Here is a 15637-nt window from a genome sequence, read left to right as displayed (position 1 = left end):
GACAGTCCCTTTGCTGAAACAGAGTCGATCCCTCAATAACAAAATAAAGTCTCGTGCCCATATCCCCACCACAATGTCAGTGTTTATACGATCGCGAGCCCGTGGAGGATATTTTGTATTCAAATCATGTAACCAGCAAACCCAGTCATGGCTGGCCTCCTAGACACATTATCAATTCTTCTCTGCGTTCTCTATCTATTCTCTCTCTCTCTCTCTCTCTCTCTCTCTCTCTCTCTCCCTCCCTCCCTCCCTCCCTACTCTGTCTTTCGCCCTCTCCCTCACTCTCTCTCTGATTTTCTGTCTCTCTTGCTCTTGCTCTGTTCTGTTCTTACGGAATGCAGACTGGCTTCAAATGTGCTATGAAGTCAAGCTTGATTTTTTCAACTTTTAATCCCGCCTCCATCTCCTGGGTGCTGAGATCACAGCCATGTGCCACCGTACCCAACTCTTTTCACATACCAACCTTGACCCCATCTCACTACTATGTAGCTGGCCCTCCAGTCCTCCACCACAAAGATCCAGTTCTATAAACTGCTCATTCCTGCACCATGAAGTGTAAACCCACTGACTGGGTAGCTCGGCCCACATCCGCTTTCCCGGACCCTCTGCTCTCTTCCATTCTTTCGGCATCACTCCCTCCAAATCATGCACACCTATGCACCCTTGCTTCCCTCCCGGCAATTCTCTGTCCCCTCCTGTAAACCACAGAGCTCTGTTCTAGCTTCCTCCAGGTGACCCAGATTCTGTCCACAGACTCTGACCCTGGGAACAGGACTCATTAAAGCTATGATTCCTCGGGAGTCCTAGAGACATCTAGAGTCCTGAAAGTTAGGCTGTGTCGTGTGAATTTCCTCCTAGGCCTGCCTGCCTCTCCCTGTATTCGGGGACGGTGGCAAGGCCAGCTCAAGGATTGTCTTTAAGGAGGACTACAGATGTCAGCCACCAGGAGCAGAGTACATAGAGACCAGAGAAGACCCACGGGTAGGAAAAGAAGCAGCAGAGGGTCAAGCTGGGACAAGGACAGTGCCAGCCACCCCTTGCTTGTTCAGGAGAAGGTCACCTGGCATTGACCCCGATCTCGCAGGTTAGAATCATCCTAACAACTAGTGTTTAGGAAATATTCTTCCGGGTAGAAGAGAGCGGTTGATAGAGAAACTTCCAAGAGACAGAGTTAGGTAGGCTGCAATGGCCGTTTAATCAGCTTTAATCAGTCATTCCTGTTGGGAGCACAGAGCTGACTGGGAGAAGTTCATTTGGATCCCAGTGCAGGCACAGCGGTAGACAGGAGATGGACTCTACCCCAGCCTCATTTCTGGTGCATCTCTCAAACGGGATGGTGTGATGGTTTGTATGTGCTCTGCCTGGGGAATGGCACTATTAGAAGGTATGGCCCTGTTGGAGTAGGGGTGTCACTGTGGGCCTGGGCTTAAGACCCTCACCCTAGCTGCCTGGAAGTCAGTCTTCTGCTAGCAGCCTTCAGATGAAGATGTAGAACTCTCAGCTCCTCCTGCACCATGCCTGCCTGGATACTGCCATGCTCCTGCCTTGATGATAGTGGACTGACCCTCTGAACCCGTAAGCCACCCCAGTAAAATGTTGTCCTTCATAAGACTTGCCTTGGTCATGGTGTCTGTTCACAGCAGTAAAACCCTAACTTAGACAGATGCTGATGACAGAGCAAAGAGAAAAATTGGTGTTCTGCTGTGTGGTTGTAGGATGTAGGAATGGGACATGGGTGGCCCCTCCCCCTAACCCAATCACATGCTTTTCTTTCACGGGTGGAGAATCCCTCTGAGCCAATCACATATTCTGTTTTCACCGGTGGGCCCCTCCCCCTGACCCAACCGCATGCTTTGTTTTCAAAGCAAAAAAGCCCAACCCTGTGGACTCAGAGCTACAGTCTAAGGGTATGAGGGCTACTGTAACCCTTAGAAACCGTGCCTCTGCTTTCTGATTTCCAAACCCAAAATCCCCAATGTCCTTCTGCTCTGTAGAAACACCCTCTACCTCCGAGACCTTCAAAGTCCAAGCCGTGTAGTGAGAAAAGCCTGACTTCCAGAAGAGATGGCCTCACTGGGGCTTCTGCCACAGAGAAGCCAATTTTCAGTTATATGGTGGGAGGTGCCCGCTATTAAGTGGAGGCTGATATACTTAGCGCCCTTGTCTTCTCACGAGGCTTAGGAGAAACTGGGATGCATTTTGCTCAGGGCTTGACTCAGAGAAAGAATGGTGTCAGACCTCATACGTTCTGGATCAAAGACATGAAAATGAAGTGCACACATTTATTGGGCAAGGCATCAGATGAGGTGCCTCAGGCCCTGGAGGCAACGGGAATTCAGGCACAATCAGGTGTCTCTAAAGTAGATGAGATCTAAGAGGGTTGGGAGCAATGAAAACTGTAATTCTCCTGGAAAATTAACAATCACTGTTTTTAGTCCCGGAATTTTATGCTATATACTAAGAACTAAAAGTCCGCATATCAAATTTGACATAGAGTATGTGGTTCAGTCACAGATGCCCACGTGCAGTTTTTCTGAGTCCCTCCGTTTGTTCCTCCAGTATCAGCTGGCATTCTGTCAGGAGCTTCCTTCAGTGCTAACTTGCTGGAGGTGTTTGTGACTAAGCGGGCTGTAGTCTGTCGCTGTCCTTCAGTTTAATGCTCAGATGGTCCCGATTTAGTCAGGATGATCTCTTCAAATAGATCCCAGTGAGCACTCGGTTGTAGGGAGCGGCGAGGCAAAGTAAAGATGGCGCTGACAGCCAGCCCCGTCTGAATGTGAATAACTTACCGTGCATGCGCAGGCTTGTCCCCTGTCAGGGCAGCTGTATGATAATGAGGTGAATCTGGCGCCCTCCTGTGGTGAACAACAGTACTGCGCATGCGTGGGGTTTTTGCACCTGATGTCAGCCTGGCTGGGGCGGTACTATGCTAATAAGGTTCATGCCGCACCAATCCCTGGAGGACAAGTAGTGGGGTGACTCGTGCCCCACCAATCCCTGAAAGAATATTAGCATACTGTTGTGTATATAAGGCGAGCGGCTTTGAGGCTCGGCGCGGTAACATTTGGAGCGGTAACACTTGGAGCTGTAACACTTGGAGCTGTAACACTTGGAGCTGTAACACTTAGGGCTGGCTGCCGCCGCTGCCGCCACCGCCTCCCTGTATCAAGAATGAAGGTGTCCTGCAGTAAAGGCTGTTGAGAAGAATCCAACCGTGTCTCGTCTTCCTTGCCGGCCAAGGTGGGCGCGACACTTGGTATTGATACCACGACCCATTCTTCTACACCTGCCCCAGCCCAGGAAGCCTCTTCCCTTTTAAAAAGTCAGTGGAAAATGGCTTTCAGAAGTCCTGGGTGTGGCAGTCTAGATACTGTGAGCATGGCTAAGGAAGTGGAAGGGACTGGGGGAGGAAGAGACAGACAGACACTCAGAAAGCCTGGGAGAATGGTATATCTGAATTCTTTGCTTTGTCCTTGGAGCTTCTCTGAGATTGTGTCAATAAAATAAATCTCAAACACAATGAAGATCAGGCCGGCAGTTCTGTTAGGAGTCAGGGAATGAGTGCAGACTCAGTAGCTTTGCTCTGAGCCCCAGGTTCCCCACTGTGGGCTGCTGGGCGGGTGATTTTGATCTCTCTGTGTTTGCATTTTCTTACTTTCATAGACATCGCAGTGTTCTTGATAACGTTATTGAGAGAATGAATTAAAGAACAATATGCCCGCACCCCTGAAGCCTACCTCTCTCTTCTAAGGGCCTTAAGTGTCCGTCTGTCGGTTGAGTTGACTGATTTATTCCTGCATTAAAATTTAACACGTGAAAGACAGAATGAACCGGTGCCTGTCCCTCAAGGAAAACAGATCCAGTCTGTATGACTCAAAAGCCCAGAGGCAAACCACAAGTGGGTGAGTGCCTGTAATACCAGGACTCAGGCGGTAACAGTGAGAGGATCAAGAGTTCAATGTCATCCTCAACTACCTAGGGAGTTCAAGGCTAGCCTGGCTACAAGAGACCCTGTCTCAACAAAACACAAAACAAAGTGAACAAACAAAAACAAAACAAACAAACAAACAACAACAACAAAAACCAGAAAAGCCTGCAGTCAGTGAATGATCCCAGATCCAGTTCCTCACTCAGACAGGACGTGAGCTTCTGGCTTCTGGCCTTGACCAGGCTTCCCTCGTTAGGTCTCTTGCCACGCCAGACTCCTAACACCTGCTGACTTTTTTCCTTTGATGTTTCAGTTCTTGGTGTATTCACCAGCAAACCCAAATGTACTAATATCCAGTGTGTTGTTTGGTGTTACCAACCTGACAGAGTCTAGAATCTCCTGAGAGATGGGCCTCCAGGTAGGCCTGTTGGGGAATGAGACCTTGACTGTAGTCATTGAGGTGAGAAGACCCACCTAGTTTGGGTGGCACCATTGCCTAGGCAGGATCCTGTTGTACCAGATGCATCATCAAGCCCATGGCACCTTTACTTCCCCACCACGGCAGGCTATATCTTGTCAGAGTTGTCTATGAAGTGGGAAAAAGAAAGAAAAACAACTGGTTAACATGACCAATATTTATTAAGCATTTTCTAAGCATCCTAGGCCCTTCCCACACCTTGTCTCAACTCTGCCTGTTGTATGAATAGCTTGGACAAGTTAAGCATCTTGCCCAGCGAACTGCCATAAGCAGGAACCTTGTGCTTGCACCCAGTGCTCCATAGTACCTCTTGATTTTCCCACACTCCGTGGCACTTGAAGTTCCCAAGTGGGTCAAGAGCCTGTCAGCAAGTGTCGAGGATAAGCTGGCTGGCTGGAAGCCAAGACTCCTATTCTGATTCAGGTTAATGTGTTGACTTGTCTCTAATCTCCTGACTGGGACCTTGACCTCAGTGGCAGAACCACTTTGTGCCAGCCCACTTCACTGCTGTCAAACCTCTTTTATCAGTGACACTTGATGCTTGTAGACCTCTCAGTCATCCTGATGTCTCAGCACTGGACCGTCTACATAGCAGCCGGGCCAAGTACCAGTACCGTCAAATGACTTAGATTTGCTCAGCAGAACCCTTATCCTGATGTATTCATTTTTCCCCCGGTAAAAACAACATAAGATGATATTAAGTAAGCCTGGAACAAAATGGTGAGGTGCCCGGGGTTGTCCTAGACTGTGGGAGCTAAGATGCCAGGACATAAAAATTGATATAGAGTGACATCTGTCTCTACATACTCAGAAAGAGAATGACTTATTTAGTCTTCCGTATCATTTCCTCTTTTTTTTTAATTTTTTTAACCATTTTCATTGTGTATTCATATTGCGTTTGTTTCCCTTTTAATAAGTAAAATGTATTTTTCAGTTCATTTATTGTTAAGACTTCTTCGCTTATTTGCTGGGATCTCTTCACCCAGGTGTGGTTCACAGGGGGCTGTAGACATCTTCTGGCTTGTAGCATGTGCTGGTTGATGGTCGCTGTCATCTTGACAGGACATAGACTAACCATGGAAAGGCACCTTGGGTGTATCTTTTAGTAGGTTTTCAGTTGGGTTCGATTGAGTAGGGGGGGGACATGTGTGGCGCCACCTTGTGGACTAGAGTCCTGGGCTGGATAAAGAGGCGACATGCTGAGAACTGCTTCCCCCCGCTGTGGACACAGTGTGTCCCGCCCCATCACATTCCTGCTGTCCTGCCCTGCCTGCAGTGATGGACTACACCCTCAAATCATGACTCCGAATGAACCCTTCCTTCCTCAAGGTTTTTGGGTTTTTTGTTTTTTGTTTGTTTGTTTGTTTGTTTGTTTGTTTGTCTCAGGAGTGAGAGAAGTCACAAACACACACCAACACCAACTGGTCGGTGACAACTTCTTGAAACAGCCCTGGGAAGCCTCTGAAATTGAGGTGGGAAGGCAGGACAGAGGTCCCCAAATAGTGGGTAATGTTTGTCAACAGTACCAGAAGAGGAAGTCAGCCTGCTTTTCTGTTTTCTCACCCAGAACAAAAATATTCTTCATAGCAAAGATAGAGCTACAAAGTATCAACTTACCTTTATCAAGAACCCACTGAGTCTCTCCATGTAACTGAGGCTGGCTTCAAACTTGGGATTCCTACCTAACCTTTCAAGTGCTAATGTGTGGTACCTCCCTTGGCTTCCAAACATAGTGGATTCCAGGCTGGCCAGAGCTACACAGTGAGACCCTGTCTCAGAAAAACGAAGCAAAACACAGCAAACCAAAAAGACAAAAGAGTGACAACAACAACAAAATAAAATCCATCTACAAACCCTCTTATTTCTCACGGAAATGGAAAAAATTAAAGCAAGAAACCCAGAAACGGATAAAAGGAGAAACACTTGAGTTCTGAGGTCGTGGTGATGAAGGTTCTTATTACAAAACAGAAGCAGGTTATTAATTCAAACGAACAACCGGAACCCTAAACACAAAGGTACATGGGGTCCATGTTCCCGAGGACCAGCACCGACTGGACCACAGCTGGGGGAAAAAGCTCTCCGTGAGATTCCTAACCCTGCTATTCAATCTGCTCTGTCTTCTTAAGAGTTTCCGGAAAAATCCTGCTGAATCCTCCTTTGGACAAGCATCGTGTCAACTTGCCAAAGCGTTCCAAGGTTCACTAGCAAGTGACCTGGAAAAAAATTCATATTAAGACTTTAAAAGTCTCCAAGTGCCGGAAAGGCTTAAAATAGTTAACTCATCAACCGACCTAGAGTGAACTGCAGAAAGCATGTCCAGCACACTCCTTGTACGGACCAGAGAAAGAAAATCAAAAACACCCCAGGAAGAGGGGACAGTTCCGCTGTGTAGGTCAAAACTCCCCGGGCAATGAGTAACTCCAGCAGTGACTCCTACCCTGGCGATTCTAACTAAATCGCATTTTACCCACAAATCTCTGGATGACTTTTATCAAGAGACCTTGGAAGTTTGCAAAGAACACTGAACTTGTCAAAAACAAAATGGATGAACTTCTTAACGCTTTATCTGTGCCTTAAAACATGACTTGAATCTCACTCGTAAAACTGCACAGGTAAGGATGGGGGCTCATTATATAATCTGCAGTGCCCAGAACAAAGTAAACATGAGAGATTCTAAATTTTTAAACAATTGAGAATTTCAGTATGGTAACAACTACGCAGCGAACGCGGTCTGAGGTCTCTGTAAACGCATGTGCTTACGAGCTAGCCTGCTCCAGAGCGCATGCGCCCACGAGCCAGCCTGCTCCAGAGCGCATGTGCCCACGAGCCAGCCTGCTTCAGAGCGCATGTGCCCACAAGCCAGCCTGCTTCAGAGCGCATGTGCCCACGAGCCAGCCTGCTTCAGAGCGCATGTGCCCACGAGCCAGCCCTGTTCTTGTCCCTGTGGACACTAAACCATCTCTTCAATCCTCTCATGGCCACTGCTTTGATCAGATCTTCTTTTGGAGTCATTTCAATAAGTTGTTTTATTTTATGGGAAATTGTCAGCCTCAGATTTACAAACATGTCACACAGTTGCCTGGTGTATTCTTTCATTGTTCCTGTAAACATTATTTGGGGGTTTCTACACCACCTTAGATCACTTAGTTCCCAAATAAAAGACACGAAATCTTTACATTTATAATAAGCCTTAATGCACTAGAACTGGGCAGACATCGACCCTCTATGCTATTTTCTCAATTTTCCTGTTTACCGTGGGAGAAGGGGGAAGGCTATGATGTAAAAGCTCACAGGTAAAGGTAAACCAAATGGACACTGGAAATGTGTAGCGATTGCCATGGCAACAGATGCATGGGTCCCTGCCGCCTATGGGCGACATCACTGTCATCGCTGGGTTTGAAGGTGATCTGCAACCAACCTTAAAGCCGGTACCTGATACCAACACCTGCCTCAGAGCATCTTTGCGACTTACAGGCCGTAGACATCTTTATTAAACAATCAGAAATAATCTTGGGGACAAGGTTTACACAACAGAAGCAGGTATATTTGAGGATCTGCTTGTCTTGGAGCAACCAGATCTTGGGGCACAGAACTTAACATTTGAATATACAGCAGCCACAAACGGAAGACACCGTTTTAAAGCAACCCTCCACAAGCTCCTGCTGTTTTAATTTTTCACTCAATGAGGTTTCCCCGCCATATCGGAAATGTCAAAGTACTTTCCCAGTTCCCACACACCTGCGTGCTCAAAAGACCTGAGTTCTTTTTTTTTTTTTAAAGGCTTATTTTTTTTTTTATTTTATTTTATGTGAGTGCACCGTAGCTGTCCTCAGACACACCAGAAGAGGGTGTCGGATCTCATTACAGATGGTCATGAGTCACCATGGGGTTGCTGGGGGTTTGAACTCATGACTTCTGGAAGAGGACCCAGTACTCTTAATCACTGAGCCATCTCTCCAGCCCCTGAGTTCCTAATAATAGCAATTACAGTGGTTTTAACCTCTTCCCGTAGGCTTTCCAAAAGGATCACGAGAAGAAATGATGTGAAAGGAGACCCGTGTCTCAGTCAACTCAACCCCACCAATATGTCACCCGCCTCATAAAAATGCATGACCACTTTAAAATCCACAGTGAGAAACCTACTGAGGTCCTACTTCCTCTTGTTAAGCCGGCCCTCTCCAAACCCTCTCTCTTGGCAGTGCACGCTTTACTTTGCTCGGTTTGAATTTGCTTAATAAGTTTGTACTTAAGCCGTCTGTACTTTTTGGTTAAATCCTTCAAGAAGATAAGAACCTCTACTGGGAATAAAAAAAAATTGCAAGACTTTACGTTTTCTGGGGGCCTAGAGAGGTGACCCAGAGGTTTCGAGTGCTTTCAGTCCTTCCCAAGGACCCAAATTATGCTCCCAGAACCTATGTCTAGCACGTTACAACCTCCCGTAACTCCAGCTCCAGTAGCTCTGGTGCCCTCTTCTGGCCGCAAGCAGGCACTGCACTCACAGACACATAACCCTCATGCACACACCCCATAGATGGATACGCGAAATACAAACTAAAATAAAATAAATCTTAAGAATAGAAGCTGCTGGGGTTGGGGATTTAGCTCAGTGGTAGAGCACTTGCCTAGCAAGCGCAAGGCCCTGGGTTCGGTCCCCAGCTCTGAAGGAAAAAAAAAAAAAAAAAAAAAAAAAGAATAGAAGCTGCACGTTCAATGAAGAATGCCGCATGGAAGTCGCTCTTGTTGATCCCACAAGCAGGGGGACGCCACACAAGAGCTGTAATACCTGCTGAGAGTCACTGAAGGCTGCCCCATTATGCTGTCCATGAAGAAGTTAGTCTAGCAATACCGAACAGCCATTAGCATTCCCCGAAGGGGTTGGGGATTTAGCTCAGTGCTAGAGCGCTTACCTAGCAAGCACAAGGCCCTGGATTCGGTCCTCAGCTCCGGGAAAAAAAAAAAAGACAAAATAGCATTCCCCGAAGCACTCAGCATGCATTCCTGAACTTTAAATGTCCAGTACCAACAGGTCAGTACTGCTACCAACACCAGGACTAAAGCGAATAAGAGATTCGCAAAAGTAAAAACAAACAAACCAACAACAACAAAGACTGAAGCCATCTGTCTGGCACAAAAGGCACTAGACACTGTTCTCGAGTTTTCAGTGTAAAGCCCAATGTCTTAAGCATTATTGTTTCATGGGTTCCTTTCTTAGGATTCTGTATTTGTGTCCATGTGTGCACATATATGTGCTCGTGTACGGTGGAGAAAGACTAGCATCAGGTATCTGCCTCAGTCCGTCTCCATGTTCCTTTTGGAAACAGGGTCTCTCACTGAACATGGAACTCTCTGATTGCTCCTGTGCTATCTCTGAGGTTACAAAAGCAAGCCACTGTACCAAGACCTTTTATGGGTGTGTAATGGTTATCAAACTCAGGTTCTGATGCTTGTACCGACAGGACTTTATACACTTAGCCATTGAGCCAGCCCCTCATAAGAGATTTTATATATATATACATATACACAATATAATATAGCGCAGCCACTTGGCCTTAGCCACACTAGAAGCCAAGGGCACCCTCTTTGTTATGTCACTAGTGATTGTCACATGTCTTCTGGGAGGTGGCATCCCTCTGGCTGGGAGGTATGATCTAGAGCTCTGGGATTAGCATTTTCCTGTCTTTAAATGCCTTTGAAGCTTACTAGAAATCTCAGGAACCAGACACAAACTCTACCCATGAAGAGGAGAGTATTAAAAAGAACGTGCGTTCTTTCCGAACACATGTATTATCTCCCCTGAGACCAATGTGCCAGTCTTTAAAACTGTTCACAGTGGAAGCCAAGAACTCAAAGATATGTAGGAATAAGTCACCAATTGTTGGGGGTTAAATTTCTTAGTGTGGCTTGGCAATGGAATAAAGAATTGGCTTTCTGGCCAATGTAGGCTGACCAAACTGAGACCCGTTGAGGTAATCAAGTTTATGCTGACCCAAGTACAGTTTGCCTTGACTCCATCCAGAAGGAATCTTCCCAGGTGTCTTAGGCAAAGATTGCAGAATGCACAGGCTCTCCTGCCAATGCTCAGATTCCTCCGGAGATGTATTGATTAGTAAATAGTGCCTTCCAATACAAGCCGTCTCTGTGGATCTTAGGTCAGCGCTCTGAGTCAATGGAGAGAAACGATTTGTGAACTGAATGTTGTGGATGACTCGATTCAGACAGTGGCTTTTAGAGACACGCTTATTTCAATAAGTTAATACATTTTATTTTGTTTTTTTAAAGATGTATTTATTTACTTTATGTATGTGAGTACACTGCAGCTGTCTTCAGACACACCAGAAGAGGGCATCGGATCCCATTACAGATGGTTGCGAGCCACCATGTGGTTGGTGGGAATTGAACTCAGAGTCTCTGGAAGAGCAGCCAGTGCTCTTAACCCTGAGCCATCTCTCCAGACCCATTTTATTTCTTATTAACGAAGTAGGAATATTTGGTTAATGGGATCTAAATGCTATTTTGAGGGGGAAAAGATTCACCTCTTCCACCCACCATGACTACAATCCCCCTGTCTACTGTGACTGCAGTGCAATTTTTGGGGCCAGTGAGATACGCCTTAAATTTCCAACAAGCTCTGATGATCTGTAGAAAGCTGAAGCACCAAGCTGAATAGTTGTCTGCTTGCTTGGTCTGATTGCTGGCCCAATCTCTTTTTTAGCCATGAAAACTGGAGCTCAGGTAGACTTCCGAGCTGCTGCACCATAACTGACCCTCCAAGCTAGCATGCGTATGATAGACTACTTTTTAGTGAGTGACAAAGATTCTCGAGCTTCGGCTGTCTGGGTGGCTCCTAAAATCCTCACATTCGGAAATCTGAGACGGAGGGTTCGTGCCTTCAAAACCAGCTTGAGCTGAATTCCAAATCCCAGGCCATCAAGTCCCCGCCTCAAGCAGACAGGTGAGCAAACATGGGTCTTACTTTCCAGAAGATCCAGAAGAACTTGAAACCCCACTTCTCACTGTCCACTTTCCGACACGAATCCCGGGATCCTCATCTCTTGACTTTGAACCCAATTGCGAGTTTTTGGCGCCACGACTGGACTCAGACGTCCCTGCTCACACGAGAATGAATGCTGAGCCTGCCGGATTTGACCAAATAGAGGGAAAATGTTTAGGACAGACAGGCTGGCACCCGGCATCCTGGACGAACACTACCAGGCCTCAAGAACCTGGGAGTTCACTCTCCCCTCAAGTCAACATGTGCTGAGGACACGGAGAGAAAAAGGACCGTTAATCACACAGGGTGTCTCCTTACCCCTGGAAGAGATAAAAATCCACGCCTGTGTTCCACCTGGAATGCTGAGAGCAGAGGTTGTCAGAGACCTGGTGACATTTTGCTCTCTGTGGAGGCAGCTCTCACCCACCTTTTGCTACCCAAATTCCCCACAATGATAATCCCAGACTCTTCCCTCCCTAGACTGTTAACCAACCTTAGCGGAGAGGTCACGTGTGCTTTATGGCCTTCTGGCCTCTATGCTATGGGTCAGAGACCACACTAGGCCTTAAGAAGGGGACTCTCCCTGAACCTAGAGCTCACTGTGTGTAAGGCTGGCTGGCCATGAGCTTGCTGGAGCCACCCATGTCCATCTGGCAATGCCAGGCTCACAGGTGCACGCAGGAACACCCCTCTTGAGTACTGAGGATTCGAACCGGCGTCTTCACACTTGCAGCTTAAGCATCCTACCAAGTCAAGTCCCCAGTCGCTGTATCCTAGCTCTATAATCTTCTCTTCACGGTGGGCTATGCCTTACAGACAAGCTTACAGGAGAGAAGGCTGTACCATGGGTTACAGAGACAGTAAGCAATACACCCACGATCCAATATTCCTTAGGACCCCAGAATACAAGCTCGCAGTGACATTGTGTCTTTACATCTGCCCCAGGCTTACCACTCAATATCTGCCATAAACAACTCAAACAGTCGCGGCGGGACTGCGTGTAAGTCTGCGTTACAATCCTCAAGGGGGTGAGAAGAGCAGCTGTGACTTCCTGTGGGCCGCGCACCAAGCCGAAGTAGACAGAACCTTCACGAAGCTTCTATTCCACAGCGTGATGAGGAGGCCCCAGCGAAACGCGGTACGCAATCAGGGTGCAAAGGAAGCACGAGAGGACGGAGAGCCGTAGCGGCAGGGATTGCTGTCTTAGGTGCAATGGGCAGAAGGGAAGGCTCTGACCAGGGCTGAGAACTAAATGAAAAGGGGGAACAGCCCTGTGGTACCTGTGGGGCGCACGGGGAGAGGGGGAGCAGGAAGCACACTGCGAAGGATGAAGAGGAAGCTGAGAACTCTCTGCGGCTATAGAAAAGAAGATGCAGTCCAAATGGGAGGGACCTTCACAGGTGGCCAAGCGTGTGGTCTTGGGAGCTTGGGAGGCCACCATATTGAGTTTTTTGAATTTGAGAAGCTATTGAGAGGGTTACGACCGCCCCATGTTCTGGGTGTGTGCAGAACGGGTTACAGCAGGGCAGGAATAGAGACTAGAAAACACACTAGCAGACGAAATGGTGACTGATCATGAGCCCAGAAGGAGGTGACCTGAGCTTGCACCTCACTGGTGCTGATGGAAAGATGGAGACAGTAGTATTTAATAAATGGGAGCCCCGAGGTGAATTTGAGAAGCAAGCCAACAGTATTTAGTGACAGAAAGATCATCAAGGCTTCCGTCACCACCACCAGCTCCCGGCATTCCTGAGGGCACCTCCTCCTCCCCTTCAGCCTCTTGTTGCTAGGCACAGTCACGTGACCCCAGCACACGCTGTAGCTCCTCAGTAAGAAACCAAGTTAATCTCTCTAAGGGTTTGGCCATTTTGAATTTTCCAGGAGAGCCTATCCTGCTTATTCTTGTTGCTAATCCCAGCACCTTGCACGGTGCCTTCCCCACACGGAGATCACCATGAATGAATCACCTTTCCATGAATGAGCAAGTGAGGGAGAAAGGGAACGGCTTGAGGCTGAGCTTACAGAAGCAAGACAAAGTACTGGCAGGAAATGCCGGTTGGAGTATAACTGACCACCCTGGGAGAGCAGCCACTGAGAGGAACAAAGGCACCTTTCACCCCCGCGCCGGATTTCAGTCATTCATGACTCAGCACTGGGAGGGAAGCCAGACACAGCGAAGCATGATAGTAGCCCTGAACGGGAATAGCGTGGTAGCCCCTCTAACAAGTAAGGATACAAAGGCATACAGGTGAAAGGGACTTCGTATGCTATCCCAGCACCGACCCCAGCCCATTTGAAAACCCCCTACGGGACAGATCATGGCTGCTTTCCACACTCAGCAGCAACGACTAGTTACCTAGGAATCCTTTCTTGGCTGCAACTTCAAAGAAACTCCACTCAAACAGGAGTGATCTTACATTGTTCCACGCCCATCCTGAGGGGTGCTCAGAATCTAATAACGATCACGATTGCCAACTAACACGCCCCCACCCCAGCAGCCTCACACTGATGATGGGGCTACAAGCTATCCACACACAGAAATTGGTGTTTCAGTCATTGAAGACCAAATGCAGGAATAGTGTGGATTTCACACACACACACACACCGCTATGTGCTACTCAGAATCTGTGGGCAGGCAACTCTGACTGGACGGTGTGTGAAAGTGTCCCTCTGTGACTGAATCGTGATCTTTGTGGTCAGAACTCTGTAGCAGGTAGGACGGTTGAACGAATGTTCCTAGCATCAGGGAAGGCTTTGAGGGGGAAACAGTTCAGGCTAGTGTCGATGGAAATTGAAGTTCTTGCTTTGAAAGCTGTTGCTGGAGGAATAGAGAGTTTGCCCTTCCGTGTGGACCTTGAGACGATTAAGAACCAACAATGCTCAGTGAGCAATGGCTGCCCAGATCAGCTCACGGTCAGCTCACGGAACAGGACCTGCAAGGGGCTTTCCATCCTGAAGGCATTTTTCATTCCCTCTTTCCCGAGTCTTTTTTCTTTTCAGACACAGAGTTGGCCGCAGAGATTAAAATATACCCACCAGTGTTTGATGAGGCATAGAAGGCAGATGGTGTCGACCGGAACTCTAGTCCCTGCTTCTCTCTTCTTCAGGTGCAGTAGACGTTCCAAGACTCGTGTGATTAAAAGACATCACTAAAATACGCTTTGCATATTTACAAGAGGAAAGTGTGGTCAGGCATCGGGGACCACCCCTGTAATTCCAGGAGTCTTAAAGCTGGGGTGGGGTGGGGGTGTGACAATTTCAAGACTAGCCTGCACTCCAAACCAAAGCCCAGAGGACTGTTCTTCAAACTAAGTATTTGCAGAATGCAAATATATATATACATACACATGTATATGTATATATATTTACAAATCACATAAATATTTTCAGGATGCAAATATTTGAAGCTTGGCTTGACCCCTCTTCCTAGCAATTTTTAAAAATGTATATACACACACTCCTTTTCCTTGATCCAAACTTCTGGATGAGTTTTAAAGGAAGAAAAGAGTGGAAATGATTTGCACTTTATCTCTGAAATGACAGAGTACATAGTCCGTCAAAAACAACTGAACAAGGGATGGGAGACGGCTCTGTGATAAAGAGCACTGGGTGCTCTGGAAGTTTTGTTTCTCCCACCCAAGGCTGCTTGCTCACAGGCAACTGCCTCTAACTCCAGCTCCAGGGGATCTGGCACCCCCTCCTGGAACCTACAGGTACTGCACTCATGTGCTCAGACACTTACCTAAAACTACAATTTTAAAAAGAAAAGAAACGGGGTTGGGGATTTAGCTCAGCGGTAGAGCACTTGCCTAGCAAGCGCAAGGCCCTGGGTTCGGTCCCCAGCTCCGAAAAAAAAAAGAAAGAAAAAAAAAAAAGAAAAGAAACGAAATCGAAGAGAAACAGAACAGAGTCTGGGTTCAGATGTGTCCATGTTGAACTACTATTCTAAAGAGGAACCTAAAGCCATCTTTTTATCTATTTATCTTTCCCACATTTCTCTTAATTAATATATTTTAATTAACTGTCGGGGTTAATTTAATTAGTCGTGGCCTGTTTGAATGGTGCATTCCCTTGAATCCATGCCCAGGTATTTACGCCATGCCTAGACTGTTGAATGACAGTCACGTTCTTCTTAAGGATTAAGCCTCATCAACCTTTTTCAAAGCCATCTTGGGCTTACTCTGGCACCAGGAGACGGAGACAAAAATCAACATCATCTCATTATGTGATCATCTCTGGC

At 47.2% G+C, this 15637-nt stretch overlaps 1 long non-coding RNA gene across 2 annotated transcripts; it reads right to left on the bottom strand.

The window, feature by feature from the left end:
* Positions 1 to 10664: 10664 nt before the first annotated feature.
* On the bottom strand, positions 10665 to 15427 carry LOC134486493 (uncharacterized). 2 transcript variants are annotated; one of them, XR_010065508.1, is made up of 2 exons: positions 12349 to 15427; positions 10665 to 11539 (listed from the first exon to the last, which is right to left on the bottom strand). It is a non-coding gene; the product is annotated as an uncharacterized LOC134486493 (long non-coding RNA). The 2 variants fall into 2 exon arrangements; XR_010065507.1 differs by having other exon boundaries at positions 13754 to 14236.
* Between the last annotated feature and the right edge of the window lie 210 nt (positions 15428 to 15637).

This window comes from Rattus norvegicus, chromosome 3 (assembly GCF_036323735.1).
Source record: "Rattus norvegicus strain BN/NHsdMcwi chromosome 3, GRCr8, whole genome shotgun sequence".
NCBI lineage: Eukaryota > Metazoa > Chordata > Mammalia > Rodentia > Muridae > Rattus > Rattus norvegicus.
This window is presented reverse-complemented; position numbering and strand designations above follow the sequence as displayed.